This window comes from Pan troglodytes, chromosome 13 (genome assembly GCF_028858775.2).
Source record: "Pan troglodytes isolate AG18354 chromosome 13, NHGRI_mPanTro3-v2.0_pri, whole genome shotgun sequence".
Taxonomy (NCBI): domain Eukaryota; kingdom Metazoa; phylum Chordata; class Mammalia; order Primates; family Hominidae; genus Pan; species Pan troglodytes.
In genome coordinates, this window is record NC_072411.2 from 119004562 (window position 1) to 119019032 (window position 14471).

The following is a 14471-nucleotide window of genomic DNA, read 5'->3' on the forward strand; positions in this document are numbered from 1 at the left end:
ACAATAATGGATACCCATTGACCATAAGGGTGAGGCCAGAGCTTTTTCCCATTGTGGTACACGCTGCACCCTTTTCACTCCTGCTCCCGTTTAACATTTGTCTTTGGGACAGCTACCACTGATAGGAGAATGAGAGGATCCACATTGACTCTTGCTTATGGGACTGGAGGCCATTCTTCTACTGGTACTTTTGAGACTGAGAGAGGCCAACATACCAATGCTGAACATAGCTGCACAGATAGGTCTACATGAGTCAGTAAAACATAGGAATGATTTAGGGAACACAGACCTTTTTGTACGGAAAGGAGAAGAGGATTCCTGAAGGAGAGTGGTATTTAGGACCCAGAGACTTAAAGAAGCAGGAGCTTCAGGGCGTGTGAATGATCTGAGTGCAAGTGGGTCAACTTAGGAGTGACGCAAGACTGCCTTGATAGCTATGGGTAGGTCAAGCCCCACACAGGGCCAGGGGAGCCTTCACACAGACTGTTATGTGAATGGCGCTTCCCTGAGTTGTGCAATATGGCAGCCCTGCACAGATGATGTTTTCCTTGAGAAAGCCTAGGCTTTAGATGCCTTCCCTTGGGAGCTGAGAGAGAGAGTTTCTACTCACAGTTCACCAGAAGTTTGTCCAGACTAAATGATCATTCTTTTCAGTTTTCCCTAATTCTTTTTTTTGTTTGTTTGTGTTTTGAGACGGAGTTTTGCTCTTGTTGCCCAAGCTGGAGTGCAATGGTGCCATCTCGGCTCACTGCAATCTCTGCCTCCCAGATTCAAGTGATTCTACTGCCTCAGCCTCCCAAGTAGCTGGGATTACAGGTGTGCACCACCTCTCCCGGCTAATTTTTTGTATTTTTAGTAAAAATGGGGTTTCACCATGTTAGCCAGGCTGGTCTCGAACTCCTGAGCTCAGATGATCTGCCCGTCTTGGCCTCCCAAAGTGCTGGGATTACAGGCGTGAGCCACAGTGCCTGGCCAGTTTTTCCTAATTCTTCAACAAAGAAATTTGCATATAACTGCAACTTGGTGTGTGAGTCTTGTGATGGCCAAGGAAAAGGAGGGGGAGGTGTTGTCTCATCTCCACTTCTCCTGAGTTCAAGTAGAGAAGGGATAATGACCTCTTGGAAGGAATACGGTTCCAAATACCTGGGGTGACCAGAGGGGAGCCCCCGGGTGAAACCTGTTGCAGAGTATCCTGAAAGGACATATGCAAGCAATAGCATTTGATCACGCCCTGCAAATACCTACTGAGGCCACACTCTCCAGAGGTGGGATGCAGAGTCTGGGAGAAACTCCATAGTTTCATTCCTTTTTGCTGAGGGCTTGCAATATGCCAGGCAGGCTATTAAAGGTTTAGATTTACATTCTTGGCCTTCAACAAAAGGTGATGATGATCCCTATTATTGAGCGTCTAGATTAAAAAATTTTTTCCAGGCTGGGTTGGCAATGTTATGTCCTGGTCCCTTCTAGTTCTGACATCCTATGTAATCTGCCTGATAGAATTTTCAGAGGTGCTCATTAGATTCTTCTTGGCAGAAAACTTTGCTCCTGAAGAAGAGAAACTCAATGTTAGAGAGAGGAAAAGGCAAAGACAAGGAGGGTTGGGGCACAGAACATAAATGTTTACATTTTATAGCTCTGCCTAAAGCAGAATCTTTCTTAGCTTTTCTTCCAATAACACTGTAAGCTTTTCAACTTTTCCACTCTGGATGTTTTGAGGTCTTTGCTCCTTCTCTATTTCTCAGCCATTCACCCTTCCTCTAAGACTTTCCCTAGAGTCCTCTGTGGTTGACTCCCTGCCCTGTGCATGCTTCTATCCCTATTGCATGACCTCAGGCTGTACAATAGCATCAAGCATAGCCTTGATGAGAAATAATCCACACTCAAGGCAGGATGTTTGTGGGAGAGGGGAATGTCCCAGTGAGGCTTAGCAGGGGCTTACATGTGGTGTGAATATGAACATGGAACAATGCAAAGAACCCTGGATCTGGATTCAGAATCCTGTGGCCACAGCTCTGGCTCTGGCCCTGACTTGCCATGTTACTTCTCGCAGGCCATCTGGGTCAACTGAACCTGGGTGTCTTCACTTGCAAAATGGGATTTTCAAGATGACATTTTAGCTCCCTTTTCCAATTGTTGATATGTTATAGCTTTTAAAGAATTAATTGTAAGAATCATCAACTCCTTCTCCCCCTAGCATCCATGTCTCACTTCGTAATCTCATCTCCACTTAGGACTTGGAATCACGTATCTTTCCAAATTGGGGCCTTAGTTGTCCTGTGAGCTAGAGATGACATTGGTTTTCCACTTTAATTTTGTCCAGAGACTTCGTTATAATGATTCTATCCTTCTTCACCCCTTCCCCATCACCTGTTCATTCCTAGTTAGGAAGATACTCCTCTATGGACAGTTGGGTGGGGAGCCTGAGAACTCAGATGCTGGAAGCTGAAGCAGCTAGGAAGGGCTCTCCAAAGAAGGTACAGGAAGGGCACCAGTTAGTAACGGCATCGGTTGATTCCTCAAATATAATTGCCATGAAAAAGTTTTCCATTTTCCTCCCAGCACTTCAGGCAAATGACCTCAAAGAGAAGAACCTCTTTTCCTTCCAATTATGACCACTAACTTTTGCCTTTCTGATCCACTCACATCTTTATTCTTTCCTAACTTCTGTGGGCCATGACAAGACTGTGTCAAAGCGATTGGTGGGTTGCTCCTTGAAGACCCCATAGAGCTGGGTCTTTAGTCTTTTTAGACTCAGCTGAGTGCAGCTGATGTCTCTATGGGAGCTAGAGAGTGAGGAAGGGTGGATTCCTCTCCCTCTTGGTCTGAATGACTTCTTCCCTGCCCCATGGACCAGAGGAGGGGAGTTGAGTGGCAGGATGTGTTAACTCTCCACACTCAGGTTGGAAGCTTCTCTGCTCCACATAGACTTCTGCTCACACAAGGGTCTTTACTTCTCCAAAGGTCATTCTCTCAATAACACAATACCTGCCCATCTAAGAACCACCTTTTCCTTGTTTAGCCAATATACTTCTGCTTTAGAGATTGTATTAAAGACCCATCCTGGCATTGCTTTTTAGAAAATAGGAAGGTAGACACTAAGTACTATCAGAAACAGGATCACAGGATCTACCAGTACTTGTTAAAAGTTCCATTTTACTATGAACCCCCAATTCATTGTAAAGGAATATTTTTTAGGATCTCCTCCATGCCACTAATGAGCATGCCCAGTCTGGAGAAAGTGAAGAAGAAGGCTGTTTATGTTTAACTTGGGAGGCTGCTGTGATTCTAGAAAATGGGAATGTGTGTCAATTTGCTTTATAGAGGAAAGCAGAAATTGAAGAAAGTGATCCATTAAGAATTATCAAATACTAAACCCTTTTGGTAAGAGGAACCATATTTGGTGCATCTCTTGGCATCTAGGAAGAACTGACCACAATTCACCCCGGACAGAAAGATCTAAGGAACTCCTAATCCATGTTAGGGTACAATTATCTTTATAGTCAGCAAAATTTTCCTTCAGTTTTCATTGCTTTTCTCTTATTTCATTTGGATCATAAAGCAACTGAAAAGATTGTGCTTCCCATAGTGTATTTAGAAGTAGCCTTGGATGAGCTTCAATATGGTGACTTTGGTCTTTCCTTCTCTGCTGTGAATAATGTTGGACACCTTCAACAATCAATCCTCCGAGGATTTTGGGATCATGGTAGATGGGAGGCAGGACTAGATTGCAGCTCTGGACAGAGCACCACGTGGAGGCTTGTATTGTGAATTTTAGCTTCAGATTGACTGCAAGAACAAACCAGCAATCCTGAGAGGACCCACAGACCCTCTGAAGGAAGCAGACGGCTCCCACAGGACCCAGGAGACACCCCAAATACTCTGGGAGGTGGAAAGCCTCGGGCAAGTTTTCAAGCCCAATCTCGCCCTCTGCCTGGAAACAGACTCAGGGCTATTGTGGGGGGCACCGTGAGAGTGAGACCAGCCCTTTGGTTTGTGTGGGAGCTGGGTGAGGCCTGTGACTGCTGGCTTTCCCCCACTTCCCTGACAACCTGCATGACTCAGCAGAGGCAGCCATAATCCTCCTAGGTACACAACTCCAGTGACCTGGGAATTTCACCCCCATGCCCCATAGCAGCCGCAGCAAGACCTACCCAAGGAGAGTCTGTGCTCAGACACGCCTGGCCCTGCCCCCACCTGATGGTCCTTCCCTACCCACCCTGGTAGTGGAAGACAAAGGGCATATAATATTGGGAGTTCTAGGGTCCTATCTGCCGCTGTTCCCTCTCCACACTACTACAGCTGATGCTTTCTGGAAAGCACCACCTCCTGGCAGGAGGCCAACTAGCACAAAAATAGAGCATTAAACCACCAAAGCTAAGGACCCTCACGGAGTCTATTGCACCCTCCTGCCACCTCCACTGGAACAGGTGCTGGTATCTACACAGCTGAGCGACCCATAGATGGTTCACATCACAGGACTCTGTGCAGACGACCCCCAGTACCAGCCCAGAGTCAGGTAGATTTGCTGGGTGGCTAGACTCTGGAGAGAGACAATCACTGCAGTTTGGCTCACAGGAAGCCACATCCACAGGGAAAGGGGGAGAGTACTACATAAAGGGAACATGCTGTGAGACAAAAAAATCTGAACAATAGCCTTTATCTCTAGACGTTCCTTCTGACAGAGCCTACCTAAATGTGAAGGAACCAGAAAACCAACCCTGGTAATATGACAAAACAAGGCTCGTCAACATCCCCCCAAAATCACACTAGTTCACCAGCAATGGTTCCAAACCAATAAGAAACCCCTGATTTACCTGAAAAAGAATTTAGGAGGTTAGTCATTAAGCCAATCAGGGAGGGACCAGAGAAAGGCAAAGCCCAATGCAAGGAAATCCAATGCAAGGAAATCCAAAAAATGATAGAAGAAGTGAAGGGAGAAATATTCAAAGAAATAGATATAGTTTAAAGAAAAAACAACAAAAAATCCAGGAAACTTTGGACACACTTTTAGAAATGTGAAATGCTCTGGAAAGTCTCAGCAATACAGTTGAACAAGTAGAAGAAAGAAATTCAGAGCTCAAAGACAAGGTCTCAAATTAACCCAATCCAACAAAGACAAAGGAAAAAGAATAAGAAAATACAAACAAAACCTCCAAGAAGTCTGGGATTATGTTAAACGAGCAACTCTAAGAATTATCGGTGTTCCTGAGGAAGAAGACAATTCTAAAAGCTTGGTAAACATATCTGGGGGAATAATAGAGGAAAACTTCCCCAGCCTTGCCAGAGACCTAGACGTGCAAATACAAGAAGCACAAAGAACACCTGGGAAATTCATCACAAAAAGATCTTCGCCTAGGCACATTGTCATCAGGTTATCCAAAGTTAAGCTGAAGGAAAGAAACTTAAGAGCTGTGAGACAGAAGTACCAGGTAACCTATAAAGGAAAACCTATGAGATTAACAGCAGATTTCTCAGCAGAAACCCTACAAGCTAGAAGGGATTGGGGCCCTATCTTCAGCTTCCTCAAAGAAAACAATTATCAGCCAATAATTTTGTATCCAGTGAAACTAAGCATCTTATGTGAAGGAAAGATACAGTCATTTTCAGACAAACAAATGCTGAGAGAATTTGCGATTACCAAACCACCACTACAAGAACTGTTAAAAGGAGCTCCAATTCTTGAAACAAATCTTGGAAACACCTCAGAACAGAACCTCTTTAAAGCATAGATCACACAGGACCTATAGAACAAAAACACAAGTTAAAAAGCAAAAACAAAAAACAAAAAAATAAAGTACACAGGCAACAAAGAGCATGGGGAATGCAATGGTACCTTACATTTCAATACTAACATTGAATGTAAATGGCCTAAATGCTCAACTTAAAAGATACAGAACTGCAGAATGGATAAAAACTCTCCAACCAACTATCTGCTGCCTTCGGGAGACTCACCCAACACATAAGGACTCATATAAAGTAAAGGGGTGGAAAAAGGCATTTCATGCAAATGGATGCTAAAATCAAGCAGGAGTGGCTATTCTTACATCAGACAAACCAAACTTTAAAGCAACAGCAGTTAAAAGAGACAAAGAGGGACAGTATATAATGGTAAAAGGCCTAGTCCAATAGGAAAATATCATGATTGTAAACATATATGCATCTAACACTGGAGCTCCCAAATTTATAAAACAATTACTAATAGACCTAAGAAATGAGATAGACGGCAACACAATAATAGTGGGGGACTTCAATACTCCACTGACAGCACTAGACAGGTCATCAAGACAGAAAGTCAAAAAAGAAACAATGGATTTAAAGTATACCTTAGAACAAATGGACTTAACAGATATATACAAACATTTCATCCAACAACCACAGAATACACATTCTATGCAACAGCGCATGGAACTTTCTCCAAGATGGACCATGTGATAGGCCATAAAACGAGCCTCAATAAATTTAAGAAAATTGAAATTATATCAAACACTCTCTCAGACCACAGTGGAATAAAACTGGAAACCAATTTCAAAAGGAATCTTCAAACCATGCAAATACATGGAAATTATATAACCTGCTCCTGAAAGAGCATTGGGTCAAAAATGAAATCATGGTGGAAATTAAAAAAATTATTCGAGCTGAATGACAATAATCACACAACCTATCAAAACCTCTGGGATACAGCTAAGGCAGTTCTAAAAGGAAAGTTCATAGCCCTAAACGTCTACATCAGAAAGTCTGAAAGAGCACAAACAGACAATCTAAGGTCACACCTCAAGGAACTAGAGAAACAAAAACAAACCAAACCCAAACCGAGAAGAAGAAAGGAAATAACCAAGATCAGAGCAGAACTAAATGAAATTGAAACAAAAAAAATTAAAAAAGACAAATGAAACAAAAAGCTGGTTATTTGAAAAGGTAAATAAAATTGATAGACCATTACCAAGATTAAGCAAGTAAAGAAGAGAGAAAATCCAAATAACCTCACTAAGAAATGAAACAGAAGATATTACAACTGACACCACTGAAATAAAAAAGATCATTCAGGCTACTATGAATACCTTTATGCGTATAAACTAGAAAACCTAGAAGAGATGGATAAATTTATGGAAAATACAACCCTCCTAGCTTAAATCAGGAAGAATTAGATACCCTGAACAGACCAATAACAAGCAGTGAGATTGAAACAGTAACTAAAAAATTTCCAACAGCAACAAAAAAATTCCAGGACCAGATGGATTCACAGCAGAATTCTATCAGACATTCAAAGAAGAATTGGTACCAATCCTTTTGACACCATTCTACAAGATAGAGAAGAAGAAACCCTCCCTAATTCATTCTATGAAGCCAGAGAAGAAGAAACCCTCCCTAATTCATTCTATGAAGCCAACATCACCCTAATACCAAAACCAGGAAAGGACACAACCAAAAAAATCTACAGACTGATATCCTTAATGAACATAGATACTAAAATCCTTAACAACATACTAGCTAACTGAATCCAACAACATATCAAAAAGATACTCCACCATGATCAATTGGGTTTCATACCAGGGATGCAGGGATGTTTTAACATGTGCAAGTCAATAAATGTGCTACACCATAAAAACAGAATTAAAAACAAAAATCACATGATCATCTCAATAGATGCAGTAAAAGCATTCAACAAAATCCAGCATCCCTTTATGATTAAAACCCTCAGCAAAATCGGCATACAAGGGACATATCTTAATGTAATAAAAGTCATCTATGACAAACCCACAGCCAACAAAATACTGAACGGAGAAAAGTTGAAAACATTCCCTCTGAGAATAAGACAAGGATGCCCACTCTTACCATTCCTCTTCAATATAGTTCTGGAACTCCTAGCCAGAGCAATCAGACAAGAGAAAGAAATAAAGGACATCCAAATCTACAAAGAGGAATTCAAACTGTCACTGTTTGGTGGAGATATGATCGTTTACCTTGAAAACCCTAAGGACTCCTCCAGAGTCCTAGAACTGATAAAAGAATTCAGCAAAGTTTCTGGATACAAGATTAATGTACACAAATCAGTACCTTTTCTATACACCAATAGTGACCAAGTGGAGAATCAAATCAAGAACTCAACCCCTTTTACAATAGCTACAAAAAAAAAAAAATACTTAGGAATATACCTAACCAAGGAGTAGAAAGCCCTCTACAAGGAAAACTACAAAACACTGCTGAAAGAAATCACAGACAACATGAACAAATGGAAACACACCTTATGCTCATGGATGGGTAGAATCAATATTGTGAAAATGACCATACTACCAAAAGCAATCTACAAGTTCAACATAATCCCCATAAAAATACCACCATCATTCTTCAAGACTTAGAAAAAACAATTCTAAACTTCATATGGAACCAAAAAAGAGCCTGCATAGCCAAAGCAAGACTAAGCAAAAAGGACAAATCTGGAGGCATTACACTACCTGATTTCAAACCCTACTATGAGGCCGTAGTCACCAAAACAGCGTGGTACTTGTATAAAAATAGACACATAGACCAATGGAACAGAATAGAGAACCCAGAAATAAACCCAAATGCTACAGCCAACTGATCTTCAATAAAGCAAACAAAAACATAAAGTGGGGAAAGGACACCCTTTTCAACAAATGGTGCTGGGATAATTGGCTAGACATGTGTAGGAGAATGAAACTGGATCCTCCTCTCTCACCTTATACAAAAGTCAACTCAAGATTGATTAAGGACTTAAACCTAAGACCTGAAACTATAAAACTTCTAGAAGATAACATTGGAAAAAGCCTTCTAGACATTGGCTTAGACAAGAATTTCATGACCAAAAACCCAAAAGCAAATGCAATAAAAACAAAGGTAAATAGCTGGGACCTAATTAAACTAAAGAGCTTTTACATGGCAAAAGGAACAGTCAGCAGAGTAAACAGACAACCCACAGAGTGAGAGAAAACCTTCACAATCTATACATCTGACAAAGTACTAATATTTAGAATCTACAATGAACTCAAACAAATCAGTAAGAAAAAAAACAAACAATCCCATCAAAAACTGGGCTGAGGACATGAATAGACAATTCTCAAAAGAGGATATACAAATGGCCAACAAACATATGAAAAAATGCTCAACAACACTAATGATCAGGGAAATGCAAATCAAAACCACAATGCAATATCACCTTACTCCTGCAAGTATGGCCATAATCAAAAAATAAAAAAACGGTAGATGTTGGTGTGGATGCAGTAATCAGGGAACCCTTCTACACTGCTGGTGGGGATGTAAACTAGTACAGCCACTGTGGAAAACAGTGTGCAGATTCCTTAAAGTACTAAAAATAGAACTACCATTTGATCCAGCAATCCCACTACTTGCTATCTACCCAGAGGAAAAGAAGTCGTTATTAGAAAAAGATACTTGCACACACATGTTTATAGCAGCACAATTCACAATTGCAAATTCGTGGAACCAACCCAAATGCCCATCAAACAATGAGTGGATAAAGAAACTGTGGTATATATATGATGGAATACTACTCATCCATAAAAAGGAATGAATTAACAGCATTTGCAGTGACCTGGATGAGATTGGAGACTATTATTCTAAGTGAAGTAAGTCAGGAATGGAAAACCAAACATCATATGTTCTCAGTGATATGTGGGAACTAAGCTATGAGGATGCAAGGGCTAAGAATGATACAATGGATTCTGGGGACTTGAGGGGAAGAATCGGAGGGGGGTGAGGGATAAAAGACAACAAGTATAGTGCAGTGTACACTGCTTCGGTGATGGGTGCACCAAAGTCTCACAAATCACCACTAAAGAACTTACTCATGTAACCAAATACTACCTGTATCACAATAACTTATGGAAAAATAAAATAATAAAAATTAAAAAAGAGAAATGAAAACAATCAATCCTCCAATTGGGTTTCATTGTATAAGAAAGCTAGATGGATAAAAATGTGTGGAACATGGAAAAATGCTTGTGGTATAGTGTTAAGAAAAAGAAGACATCACAGGACCCAGGAAAGTTTGAACTGCATGATAATAAGTATATGTATTTTAAAAGAAACATAAGGGGAAAGAAACTGGAAGAAATATACCCAAATTCTGCCCATGATGAAATTGTGGGCATGTTTCTTTCTTCATCAATTTTCCACAAGTTTCCAATTGTCTCTCTTTTGCAGAGTGTGTTTCTGTTGGAAGTCAGTTCAGTTGTATCAGTTATTCAGCTGTCCCTCCATGGTCATTTTCCATCTTCTTGATTTAAGAAAACTGGGTGGGAACCAGGTATTTTTCTGAACAGAAGATCTGTGGAAGATTTTCTGACTCAGTACCTGTCTCCCTTGCCCCTGATTTTCCGCTAAGCAACCCATATACACACGTACACATGTCCACACTTACACACTCACTCCCTTCTCCTCCACACTGCATGCATGGGAAGGCAGAGCAGCATCTCTGGGAGAAGCATCTGTGCAAAGTCACTGCTTAAGGCCAGAGAGCTGGTCTCAACCCCCTCTCCAGCCACTTGAGATGGTGGGAACTCAGTGGTGGCTGAGTCTAATACTGGAGAATTGCAGAATCCACTGGTGAATTGCTCCTTTGTTCTCCTAATCTTCTAATCCAGGGGAACAGAGAAAGGAGTTTTCCTGGGACTTGGGGCCCAGCCTTCCAAATCCTTCTGTCTTTGACCCCACCCTGGGTTGGGATGAGGGAGGGCAGGTGAGAAGACACCAGGGAGAGTGTGGTGTCAAAATTGTGAAAACCTTTAGCCATGGCCACCCATCACCTTTCTCAAGGAGCTGGATTTACATTGATCTCCTGTTAGGACCCCTGCCTTTCCTGGTTCTGAGCCATAGCACCCTCTCAGAAGTCTGTCTGGGACTCCCATCCCACTTCACCTATCTTTTCTCCTACAACAGTGCCATGGCTGAGAGCCAGAGAGCAGGAGTGGGTCTTTCATATGTAGGCTTAAATAGGAAATTCTCCAAACCTACTAGCCAATCACCATCCCAATAATCCATTTATCTCTTGGCCTGTAGATGTATAAATGCTTGATTTCCTGTACTTATCTGATTAGAGTCCATGCAAGGAGGCCAGATTCATTGTCTGGTTTCCTATGCAAAACTTTCAGCTTTGCTCAGGTCTGTGACCATTGACTACTGCTTCCTTATGTTTGGCAGTGATTTTTGTTGTGTGGCCAGTTCAATGATGTCAACAGCTGATGTTTATGGAATGCTTGTTATGCATCCGACACTGTGCTAAGAGTGGTGCTTGTGTTAACTCATTCAGTCCTCAACTCTGTGAGGGGAGTTCTGTTATTAACTCCACTTTGCAGATGAAGCAGCTGAGGCACAGAGCTAAGGAGCTTGCCCAAGATCCCCAAGCTGGGAAGGAACAGAGCCTACTTTTGAAAACAAGCAGTGTGGCTCCAGAGTTCACTTTTACCCCTATGCTATTGGGTAGGGGTGAAAGTGGCAAGGGAGCACGGATAACTCAGGGGGACACATCCTTGCCACCTGGAAAGCCGTCATCTGAATATGGCAGGGAGGAAAGGGGCTCGCTGGACACCCGAGCATAGGAAAGCACCACCTTACAGAGGCCACATCTTTATTCTTTCAGTTGCCACCATGATGTCAGACACACAATGAGCACAACAGTTTTAACTGAATGAATGAATGAATTACTGAGCTATTAAATAACTGCCTGAATCAGGGATGGTGCTTAATAGTCCTATAGGGGCAGAAGCAGACCAGTCTTATTTACTCGGCACAAAAGGAACCCTCCTTGGATAATGCTGAGCATGGAGGTCATATCCTGCTTGCTGTTTTTGCATTTTCTTCTTTAGATCCATCCACTCCCTTCCCTAACATATATCATCATTCCTTACATTTGTTCTCTCAGATATTTGCCTGGTGCTTATTTCCACTCCATGTATGACTCCCCCTTCCTTCCTGACCTAGAGAAGTTGGCTTTTCTCAAGCTGTTCTCTGGAACTGTGAACTGATACCTCTCAGCTGACTGGGGGAACTCCAAGACACTGGGACCAAGCCTGGGGTCTCATCACAACTGTGTGGTTTTTGTCAAGTTGCTTCCCCTCTCTGAACCCAAAGAGAAAGCTGTTGCATGCTGAAATTATGGGATGGGGGTGCAGAAATACTCCCCAAATCTGGGTTTTGAGAAAGTTCTCTAGCAGCCCAGTCTTGGGTTGAGGGCTGGACTGCACTAGAATCTGGAAGACTGTGTTGGTGATAGGACTTGGTGGGTAGTATGGGGACCTTGAAGCCTGGCCAGATGGCTTCAGAAATGGCTTCTTAATGCATGCAGGTTTCTTTTTGCTGTATGCCAGTTTGAGCCAAGCTAGAAGAGCTCTGTCATGGGGACCAAGGCTGCCAGCAAAGCAGCTCCTTCCCCATTCAAGCTGGTCTGAAAGCAAACATATTGCCTTCGGAGGCACACCTAGCTCTGCCAGCTCTCAGATCCAGATGCTGGCATCGGCTGTTTAATGGCTCTGGCATCGGCAGGCAGGGCATCTTGGGTGTTGACATGCAAATACTCAGGGCACAATATGTGGGTGGGCAGAGGGATGTAGGTTTAGGGTGTTCTCTGCCCCAGGGGACTGTCAATCTCTCCCTAATGCATTGACTTATGTGTAGGAGGGAGGTGGCAGGGAGAGGAGATTGCAGAGAAAGAAAAAGAGAAAGAGAGTGGCAATGGAAAGCAGGCTTCCTGGAGACAATGCCAGCTCATGTTTCAGGGGGCCACCTGGGAAGGACCTCGGCCAGATCTCAGCTGGGTGGCCCAGGCTGCCCATCCAGTATGGCAGCCATGCAGGCTCCTCTCACACCTGGCAAGCATGCGGGGCAGGAGGGAGCCTTAACTCCTTTCCTTTTTGGAGCTGCCCTCAGCTGCACCAGTTTGTCCTCGTGAACAGAATTCGCCCTGCTCTGCCCTGAAGACTCTCCAAGGCACCCTCTGAGTCACACGTTTCTCCGACTGTCCTTGCTTTCAGGGGCTTGGCTCAGCTTTCTCCACCTCCCTTCAACCTTTGTCCAGCTCATTCTTAGGACTCTAGTCTGTGGCCTGCCCTCAAGGTGTGTAGCCTCAAATGGATGAATGGACGTCAAATCTTCTAAGCACGCCTGTGGCCCCTCTCCTGGTTCTTGCTAAGAGAATACAACTGCTGCGATCTTGCCATTTGCCCCAAATATTGCTTTACAATCAACAATCTAGGGAGTGCTTTTTAGGTTAGTGTGGTTTTAACAGTCAGCATCCAAACCTCAATGGCTTAACACAATAAATGTTGATTTCTTGCTCACATCTCCAGGGTGGAGGGGTGCATTGTTGGAGGTGGGGACCCTCGGGCAGGGGCGGAGGGTAGCGGACTCTGCTTCATGAAGTCACCAGCCATCTAGCTCAGTGTCCTTCATTGGAGCCTTGCATCCACAGGGCAGCAGGGGTTGAGGAGGAGAGGCCATGGGGGCCTGTATGGGAAATTTCCATGGCCTGGTCAATAGGTGGTGTTCATCACTCCAGCCCACATGGCCACACCTCGCATTGCAGGAAGGAAATGTAGTGCCTGGGGGTAAAGGATGATGGCTTGGTGAGCCTCTCGTGGTCTCTGCCACAAAACATAATCTCTGGCGTCAGCAAGACTTGAGCTGAAATCCCAGCCCACCACTGAGTTGTGTGTGCTCAGAACTCTGGAGAAGCAACTGGCCACTTGTGTTAATGGCACACACATAGGTAAGTATTGAGGAAGGTGTTCCCACAGAGGTCGGTTTGACTCCAGAGCTGTGGGATTTGGGACTTGTCACTTACTCTCTGGGTCTCCAGGTTTTCATCTGGAGAATGAGGCTAATCACACTCACCAGAGTGGTTGTACAGATAAAATGAGGATGGACTTGAGCCTTTCAAAGAGGGCCCAACACCAATCTCATCTATCATGATCGTTCCTATTAGCATAATTGTGGTCATTATGCAATCCTGTCATGGGAGCTGGGGACAAAAACTGAAGCTGAGTAGAAATTATCCCCTGCCTTCCAGGGTCTCATGGTCTTTCAGGGGAGACAGCATGTCAACAGTCATTCTAGTATGGTGGCATTCCTCCAGGAGGGGGATGGCTGTGGCACAGAGAGGGACAAGCAGCTCGACTTGGTGATTCAATGGAACTGGTGGTCTCTGAGATGGAGCTTGATGAGCAGGGAGGACTTCAAGAGTGGAAGAGGTGGAAGGAAATGTAGGAGACATTGAGGCTGGGGCTGAGGAGGTGGCTAAGACAATAAGCACCAAGACACAAAAGGAGGGGAGTGCTGAGCAGGCCCGGTGTGGCCCTGGGGTAGGGCACAGTGCATGCACCTGGGTTGGGGCTGGGACACAGCAGAGGATAAGGGATGGATCCATTGGAGCCAGATCAGGAAAACAAAACAAAATGAAACTTGACTCTGGCCTGTAGACAGTAATTGGGCCTCCTTGG

The 14471-nt window shown here is 43.5% G+C and overlaps 1 long non-coding RNA gene across 2 annotated transcripts in view; it reads left to right on the forward strand.

Annotated features, from left to right (window-relative positions):
• The window catches only part of LOC104005375 (uncharacterized), a 92856-nt gene that overhangs the window by 29821 nt on the left and 48564 nt on the right, over positions 1 to 14471 (forward strand). The window lies entirely within an intron of this gene.